Here is a 15,641-nt window from a genome sequence, read left to right as displayed (position 1 = left end):
GTTATAAATGGCTTATAAAGAGATAAGCAGTGATTAATAATTGTTGATAGCAAGCTGTGAATTTCAGCAGTATGTTTTATACACCTTAGTGGAAAACAGTCGAAGTCTGCGATAGTCAGCCTTTCGGCCAAGAAAGTGTCAACATTTTTGAGTGGCAGAAAAGAGTCACATGCCCTTTTATGTTCCCACTGTGGCAGGAGCAGGACCACGAATGTGGGCATATGCTGGTCCATCCAGTGGAGCAGGGCTGCCATCCTTCCCTGGGGCTCTGGGCAGCTACAGGACTGAGGCTGTCTTGCAGAGCTGGGTTTGCAGTATGGGTTTTTTATGTGCTGCCTACACCAGGGAGGGAGGGTGTCTGGGGAGAGGCACCCAGCACCCAGCAACATTCACATTTTTCTCCTGGTCCCCATCCATCCCGGGAGACCTCCGGGAGTGAGCAGGATGGATGCTAGACTTGCAGAATTCCCTGTCAACAGCAGCCCAGGTTGAGACACTGACTCTTCATGAATCCTTTGGGATTTCCAGTGAAATTTATTGCTGCTGATTATTCCCTAAACCAGACAGATTGTTTGGTTACTATTCTTTAGAACCAATTGTAAATACACATAAAAATAAAAACTTAAATATGACCCTTAGTTGCTGCAGCATTGTCTTCCTATTCCCACAATATATAATACATTAATCAGATCAGTCTGCTATATTATGATTCATGAAGTCACCTGTCAAAATGAATGCAGAGATGATACTTTTTGGTTATTACACTTGTTTTTTTAATTAGATTTTCTACAATGATTGCAAGGCCAGTTTAGACAGGATTTTGAGCAACCTGATTTAGTGGGAGGTGTCCCTGCTCACAGCACAGGGGGTTGGAACTAGATGATCTTTAAGGTGCCTTCCAGTTCAAACTATTCTATGATTTTATGGCTCAGATAAATACAGTGTGGCTTCTAGCCCTTGCTGCTAACTATACTAAGATCCTAATATTCTTTTACATGAAGATAATTCTTAGAGTGGGTAGTCAAAATAATCTTAAGTGATACTTTCATATATAAGCAGAAGCTTCAAAAAGTTTTACAGAATAGCTCCTGAAATGGTGTAATGAATAATTCAATGAAAACTGTAGCATAAAACAAAGAGGTATCTGTACTACCTGGTGAATCACTGATTTGATTCTAACAAGAACTACTTTGCTATAAATCAGAATGAAAATGTCAGCGCTGTAAAATTTAATTTTGAAATAAACATCTGGATTTTAACTGTGCACAGAGGCTCCACCAGGCACAGTTCACTTTTGTGGCAGCATTGAGCTTGGTTCTGGGAATGTGAATTACAGCACAGGATCCTTATCAAATGGGTGGATTCTGCACAAAGTGTCTAGACATGAGACCCATTAGCTGTATTTCAAAGAAAGAGAAAACATTAAGTGCCAGTATCTAGCAGATTATGGGTGAAAATATTTTTATGTAAGTGTCTGAAATTTAACTTTCATATAGAAAATTTCCACCCAGAAATACATTAGAGACTGTGCTTAAATTTAATTTACTTGTATCACCCAATTTAAGCCCACAAAACTAAACACTTATTTACATTTTCTTCTGAAAAAGAAACTCTAATTTTTGCCTTTTTCCATGCCATCTATGGTTTCTCAAAATATACTTGTTTTTCTGCCTGTTGGTGATACTTATATCCAAGCACAGACCTGACTACAAAACTACCTCTGTGGCTATTACACATAAAACCAAAACTGGTTATTTCAAATCTATCTTTGACTTAGTTTGGAAAAGATGTGGCATAGGCATTAGCACATTTGTAAAACTAGATGTGGCAGGACAAAATACAAATCCAAATAGCCAAAGCACAGCAAAGTATTTAAGCATGTGTTTAAATATAAGAATGAATTTGATGCTTTGCTGAACTGGAATCAAAACTGGAGCTGTATTAGGTACTTGCTAGATCAATTCCTTTTATGAAGAGTGTCTGGCTAAAGAATATAAAGGCAGTGTAATCTTTATATTATCTTCTTGCTGACCTAGTAGTTACACCTTCTTTTCCATATTAAATAAGCTTCTCTTACTTAGTGTTTGTTCACCGTATTTGGCTGAACAGCCCTCTCCTCTACATTCTCTATTGAAAGGTTTGGGGATTTCTTGCCCAGGAAAAAATTTCAGACCTACTCAAAATCAGGGTATAGTCATTGTATCACTACAATGCACAAGATGCTCTGCTGCTGAAAATTATTTTCTAGTTTAATCACCTTAAGTAGACTTAGTTTCTAAGGAATGACAACATAAAACTCAAGGAATTATTTTCATTAATTATCTGCATCTGTTTCCCAATTGGTGACCATTATTGACTCTTGCACAGCTTTTCAGACAGATGACTCCATAAACTTTTCTATGGTGAAATTGTAAGGATATTTTTAATCCTCAGTGTAACATCATTCCAATGAAAATATTTCAGAAAACATTTTATAAATATTTGTTCTGTAGTCCCACAGCTTAATATTGTGTTATATGTACCACAGTTTTTGCTTTAGATTTATCATCTGGTCCCTTTCTTTCTCAAAGCTGTTTGGAAATTGTAATTGAAACAGTTTGTTCATAGCTCAGGACCACTTTTGAAACCAAATCATAGTCTCCATACACATATAGTCCCATTCATTACACGGGTAGATCATGTTTTCAGCAAACTGTTGAAATTACTGGAGCTGCTCTGGAAAGATTGATCATAAATAATTCTTGGCATTTTATAACATTCCATACAAAACTATCCATGATTTTTTTAAAAGCTGAACAGGTCACTGTGCCATATCAAAGACAAATGTGCAACACAGTACAGAGGTCTTCTATTTTATTAGCATCTTCCTAGAAATGGCAATGTCTTGAGATGTAATTCTTTTATTTCCTGCCCAGTGGGTTAATTTTTTTTATTGTGTATATTAAAACTAAAACAAACAGCAGTGAATTCCAGTGTACACACAGTTAGACAGACCAGCATTGTAAATCCTGGATTGGGCTAGTTCTTAAATGTAACATTTGTATGAGTGATGACTATCTATTTCTGTTGGGGAAAAACTGTGTCCTTCTGATGTTTGGTCAGCTAATTCTGTTGTTTCACCTGCCTATGAATGCAGATGGTGGATGAAATTGATTAAATACATTATGAAAAGTCTTTCCCCTAAGCTTCAGCAATAACTGGACCAAGAAATTACTTTGTTTTGAGCAATTACAGAGGTGATGTCAGTATCTGTTGATCCTGTTCTGCACATGTAATGGAAGTGTTCACCCAGACTTCACGTGTAATTATCATGCTCAAACACTGGAGTCCTTCCAGATGCAGTGGGTTTTATTCCAAGGGACGCCCTTCTCAGCAGAGAACAGGGATGTGTTAAGGTGACATCTGGGTGGTGCTAGTCATCCCTTCTGTCTGTGCACATTCCTGGGGGAAGGCATAACAGCCCTGCAGGATGATGAAAAAGCCACCATCACGAAAATGGGTGATGTCTTCCCTCTCCTTTTTGACCCACTCCAAGCAGTGGGAGCTGTAGGTGCAGACACGCGACACTGTCTGGAGGAGGAAGCTGGTTGCTCCCAGAACCAGCTGTGCACCCCCTCCCTGCCTTGATGTGTGCCAGAGATGGGCCTCCTGCTCTGACCCTGCGCAGATTTATCACCTTCTGACACCCCTCCCAGAATAGCACTGAAAAAAGAGATTCCTTTGCTCACATGCCACACATATCACACCAAACCTGGAGAAAGGAGGTTGGTGGAGTAGGTAGGATGTCATTCCAAAAAGGTTTTATTCACCCCAATGTTTCTTTCTGATAGTCATTTTTATGTGTTGCTTTATAATACTGGAATGATGTGGGATCATGATGGGAAAGAGCAATGTTTGTACATTACGTTAATAAAAATGTTCTGAGATAATGCAGGTCGGGCTTGTTTCTGGTGTTTCTCATATATCTTGTGTATATTATTTATTCATATATAGCCTAGGCTGAGGAATTTTCTAAGTTTCTTTCTTGGAATGTGAAACAAGATCATGAAAGTGCCATTTATTTTTTATAACCTCCTTTTAATGTAACTGGAAAGAATAGTAAAAAAAATGCTTCACGCCTTCTACCTTAGGAACAACATTTTTGAGCAAGGGAGGGAAGCAGGGGTATCTGCTGCTCTGCATTGATATTGTAGGAATCATGATTTCACAAGCAATGCCAATTTTTAAAGTTTTCTGTAATTTCATTATTGCCATTGATCAAAGAAAATGCTTCAGATGAGCACAACTATTTTAACTGAAGCTTTTAGGGCTGTGAATATGATTTAAAACTAAGTAAGGGAACACTCCTAAAATGAAAGATGAAAGAATTCTTCACTGAAAAGCAAAGAATCACACACATTTACTCACTGAAAAAAAAAAGATAAAATTACAGAAACTTTTATCTGCTATTCTATTGCTAAAGATGGTAGTGCCTTTGCTAGGCCCATCTCCTGAGGCATTTGTAATGCCTCAGAATACAGCAGTAAAAAAGGATAGATAGAGCTGGATAAACTAAATGGAAGACCAGAATCTCATAAAAGAACTAAATGTTTTCCAGACACAGTTGTGAAATTTCTGTGCTTATGTGCGTAACAGAAAACAGGCTCCAGAATTTCTAGAAAATACCTGGTTGAAAGATTAACTGGCTTCACTTGGTACAGTGACCTAATCAGTTGTGTGTCAAATCTGTGTTTTCATTTCAAGTTGACATTAAACTTCAACTTGAAAGTATGGTTGACGCATATAGAAACTTGTGGTGAACTAGTGCAGCAGCCAGAGCATCTTTGTGCAACTGGAAGCAAGACCTCAGTCCAGGAGGCTTGGGTTGGTCTGTGACAGAAAAGGCCTCACTTTGCAAAGACCTTTATTTTTCTAAATACCCTTGACTGTGAAGGAACTCATGGCTATAAAGCTTTGCTTTAAAAACTCAGTGAAATTTCTGTAAATTCTCGGCATTGGTCTGATCATACTTCTGCATTTTCTGGGTTCTCCCACTGAATTAAAGACCCATAGAGCAACTTTGGACAGCCTAGCCCTAGAAAGATAACAATACTTTCTTTATAAGGTCCTGCACTACCTGCCAACTTTCTTGATAAAAGGTTTGTGACACATTAAATCTGGGATTCTCCTTTGAAACAGGAAGTACAGGCTACTGGATTTTTTCAACAGTTATCTGCTTCAGCTTTGTTCTCCATGCTCTGTTTCCAGCATGGATTTTGGTGAATCACAGCACTGCACAGTGCATACACAGCATGTGAGGGGCTCTTGCTCACCCAAGCTCCTGCAGTACTGTATTTAGGTCACACTTCTTGGCTGTCTCACTCCTGGGACCACCAGGGTGCTGCTCCCACAGCCAAGCACTAAATCTGGACAGAGCTCTGGCATCTCAGTGGGGTGATCCTATTGTACCAGATCGTGTTTCTCTGTTCTAACTCAATAGACATGCCTTACCCTTCAGCTAGAGGGGGATTTTTGTGCACTGCATGCACAGCAGAGAGTCTCCAGGCTCATGCAGAGAGATGTTTGAGTAAGAGATGTGCAGTAGCAGAGCTCTGCTCTCAAAGAACCTGACATGCAGAACTGTTTAAAGGAGAGCAACACATTTTGCTAACCTCAAGTGTCATTTTAGCAGAATTTAGTAAGTTGTTTGTGGCTACGCTGAATTTGTCAAAAATACTTGCTAGCTCCAGCTAAAATGACTGGAATATTCACAGCAAAAGGTCAGATAATTAAATCAACTCTTGTGCTTGTAACTCTCAGTTGTCAGAAGATTATAGAAATGAACATCTTTGTCACAGAATAAATTATTAAAAAAATAAAATAAACCCTTAATTTTTGCTAACAATTCAGTAAGTTAATAGATTGTACTTCTGTTGTTTTGCTGGTAGGGGCATAGGGTTATTAGTCAGAAACAATAAAGCAAATGAATAGTTTTTGTGCTTCTTTCTCATGCATGGGAAAGTTAAGAAAGAACATCCTTATTTATTGTTGGAATAACTTTTTTCCAAAACATCATATTATTCATTCTCAAAATATCAGCCACATTAATTATCCGGAGACATAGAAGGGTTTCACATTCTTTGGATTACTACCTAACATGACTTTAAAAAGAACAGTTTACTGGTGTTCTGTGGTATAAATATTTTGATTGGTAAGTCATTTGGATTTCAAAATTGAACCGGTAACAATTCTTGTTTCCCTTCTGAAAAATCCTGTCATGCTAACTGGCTAACAGCTAGGAATTCAGTGGGACAGAGGACTTCCTGGGGTGTTGCTGGAGGGCAGTCTCAGGTGGCAGGAATGAAACATGATGTGATTTACTCTTGAATACCAGGTTTTGGGTTTGGGTACTGCTGGGTTTACAGGCAGATTTGGGTGACCTATCACTGTGGCAGCATGAGTGACAAGGAGACCTGCAGTAAATGGGAATTGAATCAGAACTAAGATCTAACACAGATGTTACTGCTTTCAAGAACAGAGATATTGTACAAAAACTAGCAACTGTTTGCCTAAAACTGTGTTCTTGGTCTGATCCAACATTTGTTCCTCGTGTGGTAAGATCTAGGATTTTACTTCAGTAAGAGTTGTCATGGTTCAGATACATGCCCTGAATGGGAACAGAGAGCATTCTGCCAGGTACTTATTATTAACTTAAATCTATTTAAGATCATTTCACTCTTTAAAAGATAAATTCTGCAAGACTTAAGCAAGGCAGAAATAAAAATCCTCAGTGATACTATTTTCTGCAGTCCACATACTACCCTTCCCATTCAGCTTAGTCAAGAGATTTTTTTTCTGTTTTGGCAAGAGTGCATTTGTGTTTACTACACATATATGTATACCAATACGCTTTTGAATAAAAACCAGCTTATCATCATCTTCTCAGTGCAGGAGTTGTAGACAGAGCCTAAAATAACCCAAAAGCCTTTTTTTTCCCCTGAAAATTGTGTGTTGCAAAAAGGTCTTCTTACTGTACTCCACAGGAAGTCAGCAAACTTCAAATCCTTATCTGGCTGCACATAACACTGATATACTCACTTGTCTTTATTTGTCAAACATATTGGCAAGAATCTCTGTGTCAATATTTATTAATAAAATCAGCTCCTGTGGAGAACAGCTGGTCCAGTTTCCCTCCTCTTTAGGCATCTGAATCATCCAAGCTGCTATTAAAGAAGACTTGAGCTACTCCTCATTGTTTGATTTCATTAAATAAATAAATGAATGTGCACATTAAAAATCTTGTAAAAGCCTCACTTTTCTCTTCTGCAGTACCAGTAATGCAAATTAATCTCTATTCTGTTCCTAAATAAAGGTGGGTCTTTGAGGTAGTTATTTTCTTCACTATTCTATTATTAACTTGAATATTACTCTACAATAGACAGGTTTTTATAAATATTTTCAACTATTTATTTCAACTGCTTTCTCTACCTTGTCAGTGCTAGTTACCAGCTCTCCCTCATCCTTATGAGCTCATCATCCTATGAGATTTTCTCTAGTCTGCTTTTTGTTTTCTTTAACCTCTTATCTGCCTTCTTTACCTTGTCATGATTTCATGGGTGATTCCATTTTCCTCATCTTCCATTATTTTCTCATGAAGTTTGGGAATGTGTATTTTGATGCTGAATTGCAAAACTGAAGGTACCTTATTTCTGTTTCATTCACCAAGATGAAAGCTTTAGTAATAATGCTTTGCATTATTGCCTTACTTTTTCTTATCTCTTGTGTCTTTACTATTTCCTCCTGGACTTTTAGATGTCTATAAATACCCTAAGTAACTGAAGAAGTTGCCATGTGTAGGTTAATTCCCAGATGAATAATGCTGGATATAGTGATGATTATTTAGACGCTCTCTTGAGTCTTTGAGGTTGCATTTGATTGATTTTCCAAGGTGCTGGAGAAGTGGGGTGTATTAAACCTGGTATGTGAGTCATCTAGGCTAGCAAACACAGTCCTTATGTTCAAAATCTGATGGCTATTGAAGTCTGCCTTTATGCTTTATTCAAATTCTCTTCAATTTCTTTTTCCAGCGTTTGCTATGGCTGCCCAAAAACGTTAAAGGGTTTGTCCTTGTACATGGGTGCATATGGAGGTTATTGTTAACGTTCTCTTCAGGGTACTTTTGGTACAAATCATCTGCTAATCTTTTACAAGAAAGGGCAAATGACAAAGAATGAAAATTTTTCCCCTTTCTTACTGACAGGCCTCAGAATAAATGTAAGGGTTGTGCATGTGTCATCTTTGGCTGTTTTTCATCACTGGTCTAAAAATTGGTTTATTGTAATAGAATACTGCTCTATTTATCTTTGTTCTTATTTATTACTGTTTTCATTTTTAAATCCTCTTTCTCTCTGTCAGAGTCCCTTAGTCCTTTAATGTTTATAGAAATAAATGTATGTTGACTGACTCACTGCACTGGTTTTTACTAGGTTTTCTGCTCTCTGGGTAGAATTCAACACTGTTAGTCAGCAAGGAGGGTTATATGTCGGTGAATACTGGCACATGTGAATGTGCTGGTACTTAAATTCTTAGATGAGATGGCCTTTATCCCTTCAAAAGAAAAGAGATATTCAATATACAAGGCAGTTTTTGGTCTGTTGCAAATACTGATATGACTATTTGGTCCCCAGTTGTTGAGTGTAAAGGAATGTTTCGCTCTTCCTTACCGTGTTTCACCCTTCCTTACTGTTTTCTTTGCAGTGCCTGCCTGAGTTAACTTGAGGGAATCTGTCTGAATATTCATAACAGATTCACTCTTCAAAACCCTTGCTTTGAGACATAACTCAAGTCACCTGAATTATTAGCCCAGAAGCACAAGTTAAAGATAGAGCTTTCAAAAAGGACGTGCTTATATATCCTCAATTAGTATAATGGGGAAACAAAGGAATGAATTATAAGGAGCAATAAAAAATAGAAAAGTGTAACAATTTTGTTTCTATCCTGAGTTATGTGCACCTTCACCAGGTCCAGATTTTGTGTGAGGAGAGAAATGAACATCATTCTGTGCTCTTTCTTTCAGATATCTCGGTTCACACAAATCTGATTCCTTGGGGGCTGTCTTTGGAGTTTCTGAAGAGCTTGTGAAACTCAGCAAAATCCCAGACTTGACTATTTTTACTAAGACAACGTAACATTGAAACTTTTCTTCTTTTCCCCCTCAGAGTCCTTTGGGACTGCAAACCTGGCTGCCAACTCTGCAGGGAATCTTGAGAATTCCATGCTTCTAGGCTGGCTACACATGCAGCAACGTCTGTTCACCAGATCACACAGGGGACCTCCTTGGCACACGATCCATTGATCCAGATTGGGAGGGATGTCCATGCTGGTTTGGGAGCTGGTGTGGAACAGGGCATCCTCTCCCGGATCCTTCAAAAATAATTGAGATCCTGTATGTGGAGATAGAATTTCAAAACAATCCAGGACTTCCTGTTTATGCTCACCCTTGGTATCCCAGACAAAGAAACAGAATTTTCCAGGATTCAGAGGCCTCTAGATCTTCACAAAATGCATAGTGGATGCTTTTTAGTTTTAGCTGTAATTAATTGCATAGTGTTTATGCACATACACATTATTTATATGCATTATTTATAGGCAATAATACGCATATTGCATGTATTTCTTTGTTTATCTAATGTATACACTGTTATGAGATACTCAAACTGTAGTTTTATGAAAAAACCAGAATAAGAATGTCTGTATCATTTTTAATTGAGTATCTGAAAGAAGAGTCTTCAGTTTCTAATTAAGAAGATGAAAACTCACTGGGGTTAATTAATGGTTCCAGCTTCACTTACCTGACATTCCTTGCCTATGTCTCACCTTTAGCTTTATCAATGTTATTTTTATAGACTACATACAGTCTTTTTTTTCTTCCACTTCAGCCAAGGGAGAGCAAGATAAGGCTTTAACTCCCTTTTCAAGAATTAAAGAAATCACAGCTGTTTGCACTATATACCTTACTGTCAATGTAAGAGTTTTGGAGCAGCAGTAAGGGCCTTGTTACTGTATAAAAGATGATTTTATACCATAAAGATTTCTGATTTGATTTGTGTCAAAATGTGTCTGCAGAACCAGAGAAGAGGGTGATACACAGCAAAGTCTTTACAAGCTTTTGATTGCATTGAAACCAACCTGATCACTTAATTTAAGGAAACTGTGAAAGATTAGGAACAGCTGCAGACCCTTACAGCTAGGACAGATTTAGGGTGGACATTCCAGAATTGTAAAGTAGTATGAAAGGACCTGCATATCTTCTGTGTGGGAGGTGAAGAGAGTAATATAAAAAATAAGTTTGTGAAGGAGGGTAAATTCCCTGCCACAGACACATGCTGCAAGCTTTCAAAGCAGGGGTTCTGAATTTGATGTACAGAGCACTGGGGAGCTGGGTAAGGTCTAAAGACAAAGATGGGAGGGTGTTTGATGCTGTGTGGAAAAAAAAGGAAGAATGCTTAGCATGAACCTCTGGAAAATATATCACTTCACAGGACCAGAATAGCTAGATAAACTAACCTTCATCCTAATCACAAGGCCTGGACTCATTTCAGAGGTGACTTTAGGGTAATATAAACAGGTTTCTGGTAGTGTACAAGCTAGCTTGGATGGTGTAGTCCGTTACTGCAAGTCACATACGTTAATATTTGAATTATTCCTTTTAACCTGACACAGGGTGCTGTGGTGAGGTGTTTTGGATTTACCTTAAAAATCCCAAGAGAACTTTTCATATTCTTACCTGTCTGTAGAGCTTATGAATGGCCATGCATTACATCTGTTTTATGTTGTAGGGTGACAAGGTATGGCCTTGGGAGTAGCTGTAGGTACTCTCTGACTTGGAACACCCCGATTTCTAAAGCAGCCTCCCTTCAGGTCTGCACACCTCTGACACCAGGGTACAAGTGCTGTGGATACTGGAGGCTGCAATTAGATGCAGTACAATTGCAGAAAGGCCTTGACCTGGCATGCCCTATATTTTCCCATTTTGAAAGCTGCTGTCTGTGTTGGGAATTGCAGCCTTGTATTTACACAGTGAAATGGCTTTTCCATAGGAGCAAAAAGCAAAGAAGGATCTCTCAGGGATAGCAGTGTACCTTCACAGCGGGGCTATGAGTAGGTGACACATGGAAAAAAGCAGTGAATGAAAATACTCTGGTGCCTAGCAGAGCCTCTCGTTGATTAAATAGTAGGGTGAGAACAAAGATGTTTGTCCAAGGACTGCTGTAGAAATGTTTTCCAGAGTTCAGAAGAGCTCTTGCTCCTCTGAAAGAGCTAATGGAAATATCTCTTGGGATTATTTAATTTGTGCAGACTTTGCCATAAGAATTTCTTGTCTTTTTCCAAACACCATCTCTCTGTCCTTCCTTTGCCTCCCTTGGCAAAGCACCAGAGACATGGGGTATGGTGACCATCACATACCAGACCAGAGGCATAGTGACCAGAGGCATTGGAGCAAGACAGAAGAGAGGAAACTTAAAAATGCAATTGCACGAGCCTGACATTTAAAAATACTCAGTGAATTTTTTGCTGTAAAATGCTGCAGAATGATGACTCATTAATTCAGTGACTATAGTCAGAACTGACCAAATCTGCTGCCACAGCTGCAAAATAAGAAGTGCAACAGAAGTCCATCATTCTAACACATCCAGCTCAATGCACAACCCTCTATCTGAGAGATTTTCCTTGTCAGACCCTAAATCCTTCCCTCTTGGACAGGTATAATGACTTTAGTGTACAATTAGAAGTAAAAGGCTCCTGACCAGTGATGTTTCATTTATGTTGGAAGATTTCCTTGTGGAGGAGAATTGTCCTGGAATTAGGTCTGAGAAGCCATATAAAGAGCTTCAGTTAGGAGGTAGAGAAAGCAGGAGCTTTCAGGAGAGACTTCCCATTTCAATTTTGGTGGACACAGAGAGAGAGAAAGCAAATTGGAATGTGTTTGCAGAGAAACTAACAGCTGAGATCAGCTGGGAATGCCTAGTGCTTGTGTAGAAACTGGGAGATGCAGTATATAGTTGTTGCTAACCTATGACAATAGTATATATACTATATATAGTATAGTATATATATATATATATATATATATATATAGCTGGTAAAGAACTGTCCTGCTGCTTAGAAGTTAGGATTTTTTTTTCTTTTCTTCTTTGGGGGAAGCAAAAAACTGCAAGAACAAGTACACAGGAGCAAGATCCCTGGATTCTTAAAAATGTCAGTTCATATGTTTTAGCTGCAAGCTTTTTGTTTAAATCAATTGGTAGGTTTGGGGTATGAGCAGAGATTTTCCCCAAGATTAGGTAAGTAGGTGTCATGGTATGTTTCTTTCTTATAAAACTCATACTGTAGGTGGTGGCCTGGCTTGTTTTCAAGCATCAAGTAGGAAAATTTTGCTTGTCAAAACACCCATAAATACACTTCAATATGTCAAGAACCTCTCTCTCCCTATAACCTTACTCTCCTCTCATGTGCTCCCACTTGAGATTTTGTGAAATGGTCTTGCAAGAAAAGAATATTTTATTTCAGTTTAACAGTTTCAAGACTATCTTTAATGTGGAAGAGACTGCTGTCGTCCAGGTGGTGGAATGCTTGGTACGCTCCCTCCCCCGAGGAGCAAGGCCCTGGCTCAGCTCCGAAGCTCGCCAGCTCCATGTGCCAGTCAGACTGCATTTCACTTCATTCTGCAGAGACCTGGCTGCAGCCCTGGACTCCTTAGCAAGGTGAGTTGTCTGCTTTTAGGTGTTATTCCTTGAGGAGACATCTTCCCAAGTGGAAAGGAGTAGAGCTGGCAAATCAAGGAGAGACATTGAGGTAGACTTTCCAGGGACCCATCCTGCTCTCCGAAGCAAGTTGCTGCAGTAAATGCCATTGTTTGTCTCAGAGCTGAGCAGGAGAACTACTCCTACTTGAAAATCAATTCCTGGACCTTGATGGCACCCCATTAAGCAGTATGGGAGACCAGGGAACAGAGACATCATGACTGTGTTTTGGGACCAACTAAGGAAAAATGTCACTACCATCACTGTGCTCCTGCTGTTTCCCCTAATGGCCTACTGATTTAATAATGTTAATGGTCTTCTACCTGAAATAGGATTTACTGGAATTTAAGTCAGTTTCTGCTCAGGATGTATAGGCTATCTTTTGGCCACTATACAGGCATTAATAGTGGTTGCCTTCAAATATATTCTTAAAAGGGTTGTTCCATTTTTGCTTTTACAGATGACTTGCACCCTCTCAGAATAATACAGGAAAGGGTATATCTGAAGCAACGTGTTTCAAAAGTTAATGGCTTAAAAATGGAGGATCACAATTCCTTCAAAGCATTTTATATTTTTGGCTATCATTATGAAATATCCAGGCAAGGTAAAAGAAGCAAGAGATATTCCTACGCCTTGATTGTACACCAATTTATTTCTCTACTGATTGAACTTTCTGTTTGCAACAGTTAGTCTGACAAGGTAAGGTTTCTCCATCAACTTGCAAAGGACATTAATAATGTATTTCAATCACAATATATGCATTCAAAATAGGTTTATAAATTAGTTCTGTATCGAAGTGTCAAGACTCCTGCAACTATGTACAGAAAGCTACTAAATCCAAAATCCCAGCAGCACTGGTTTTCATCTCTACAGAAATTACTTTGTTGAGGTACTCTACTGAAGCAAAGCATAAAATTTAATATGCAAAATTAAAAACAATTTTAAATTAAATTATGTGTGAACTGAAACATCATATATTAAATTACTTTACTCTTGTTTCCTCCATATGTATATTTAGTACCATCACAATTTTCTGCTGGCTGAATTGATTTTTGGTGATGGAAAAAATTGCATTTGTTTAATTATGTTGAGAACCATCTCTGGTTTTTGGAGTAAGGCAAATGATTCAACATGACCCTTTGTGCTGTTTGCTTTCTGTTTCTCCCTAGAGAGACTGTCTTCACTTGACAGTACTGCGAAACAGATGTCTAGTAGCATTTTGGTTGTCACTGTCAGCTGGCAGACTCCTGCTCTGGTACTTTTCTGGCCTAACATTTCTCCCTGCAAAGCTGGTTGCAGACAATGAGATGTGCTGCACTTTCATTTTGCTGTAACAGCCTGGCTGTCCTGCCGGCAGAGGCACTCTGTAGGAAGCTCTAGCCAATCCCCCCAAAAAAACACCCTCTGCCAGGGTCAGGACACTCTGGTGATAGAGATCATAGGGCTAAGGGGCTGTTAGGAATGAGGTGACCAGTAGGGTGAATGTTGGCTGGTCCAAAGACTTCGTGTTGATGATAGTCACTATTATTACAGGTCCCTCCATGGGGAAGTTTTGGCTGTGAACAAGGGAACTAATACCACCGTATGTAGAAGAGATCATTCACAGTGAGTCCAAAACTTCTGTATGGAGAATTACAGCTTAGGATCTTTTCTGAAGCTACTGTATTAAATCAGCCCATTCCTGTCACCAAAAATATCGCCACTATTTTATAGAAACTTGAAAACTAAAGCTTCTATAACCATAGAAAGAAATTCATCTTGATCTAGAGAACACTGCAATTACTGCAATAGTAGGATAAGGACTGAAGAGAAATATTATATATTGACTCTACTAGCAATTAAATAATTGCTGTACTTCACAAACTGTAAAGCCAAGTAACAAACCATGTAAAGATTTCTTAGTCTTACATTTATATTTCAGTTCTACTGTAATATGCTATGTAATTTTTTCGACAAAAATGGTTTGGTCAATCACTTTATTATTTATTATTGCAAAGGAATTTAAAAAACTCAGCTCTGTGGTGTATAGTCGGTCTTACTTAGCTGTGAATGGTTAAATTATACAGGCAAGACTGCTCAGTATAACCCTCACAGTCTAGAGGTCTTTTGCAGACAGCATTTCTGTGTTAAAAGTTATGACTATAGCTCCTTCAGTCGAAAATTACTGGAATTAAATTACTGGTCCAGATAATAAAAAAATTACTTAAGAAATATAGCCATTTACCATAGGAAGAATGGATGTTTGAATGGCAAGTCTAATGTAGTGAAAAAATAAAGAAAACAATTTTTTCTAAGAGATTTTTAGATAGGATTGATCCATAGCAGATGTTTTCAAAAAGCTCAGTCCAGAGAATTTTCATAGAGGTCCTGGAAGTCTGTTAAAGATGGCTCTCATATTTGAATTTGGTAATTTCTCAGTGGATTTATTGCTGACTCCATAAGAGTCAGCATTCTGCTCTTCCTCTCCCTGTTGTATCCTTCCCCTTCCCCATACTGCCCCTTGGCAATGCTGTTCTCAGGGGATAGTGTGCCCTGGCTGCTCATCTGCCCCTTCTTTAGCTTCCCTGTCTCCATGTTTGCCTGTTTGGCTGGAAGCTGTTTTGCACTGCTCTGTCAGTAGAATACAGTTGTGCTTGCATGGGTGTCTTCTTACCTGTGTTTTGTAATTAGTTGCTTCTGAATAAGATACCTACAGTATGATACTACACCCCTTGTGTGCACTGGGCTCCTGGTGATGTCCTGCATTCACCTGCCTGATGCTCAGGATCCCATCCAAGAGATGGGATCTAAACTGTTGGATTTAGATGGGACTGTTTGATAAGCACTGTCCCAGGAAACTCAGGATCTTCTATGTTTATG

At 38.7% G+C, this 15,641-nt stretch overlaps 1 long non-coding RNA gene across 4 annotated transcripts in view; it reads left to right on the top strand.

The window, feature by feature from the left end:
- The first annotated feature begins 12,616 nt into the window (after positions 1-12,616).
- LOC108446486 overlaps positions 12,617-15,641 on the top strand; it is a 21,564-nt gene continuing 18,539 nt past the window's right edge. Inside the window, exons 1-3 of one of the 4 annotated variants that reach the window (XR_001861692.1) lie at positions 12,617-12,743; positions 13,243-13,481; positions 14,316-14,387. This is a non-coding gene — a long non-coding RNA (uncharacterized LOC108446486). The remainder of the gene's footprint in view (positions 12,744-13,242; positions 13,482-14,315; positions 14,388-15,641) is intronic. The other 3 variants (XR_001861694.1, XR_001861693.1, XR_001861695.1) reach the window with 3 other exon arrangements.

Source organism: Corvus brachyrhynchos, unplaced genomic scaffold (genome assembly GCF_000691975.1).
Source record: "Corvus brachyrhynchos isolate BGI_N302 unplaced genomic scaffold, ASM69197v1 scaffold32, whole genome shotgun sequence".
In the NCBI taxonomy this organism is placed as follows: Eukaryota; Metazoa; Chordata; class Aves; order Passeriformes; family Corvidae; genus Corvus; species Corvus brachyrhynchos.
The sequence above is the reverse complement of the archived record's forward strand: the minus strand, read 5'-3'. Positions and strand labels throughout refer to the sequence as shown.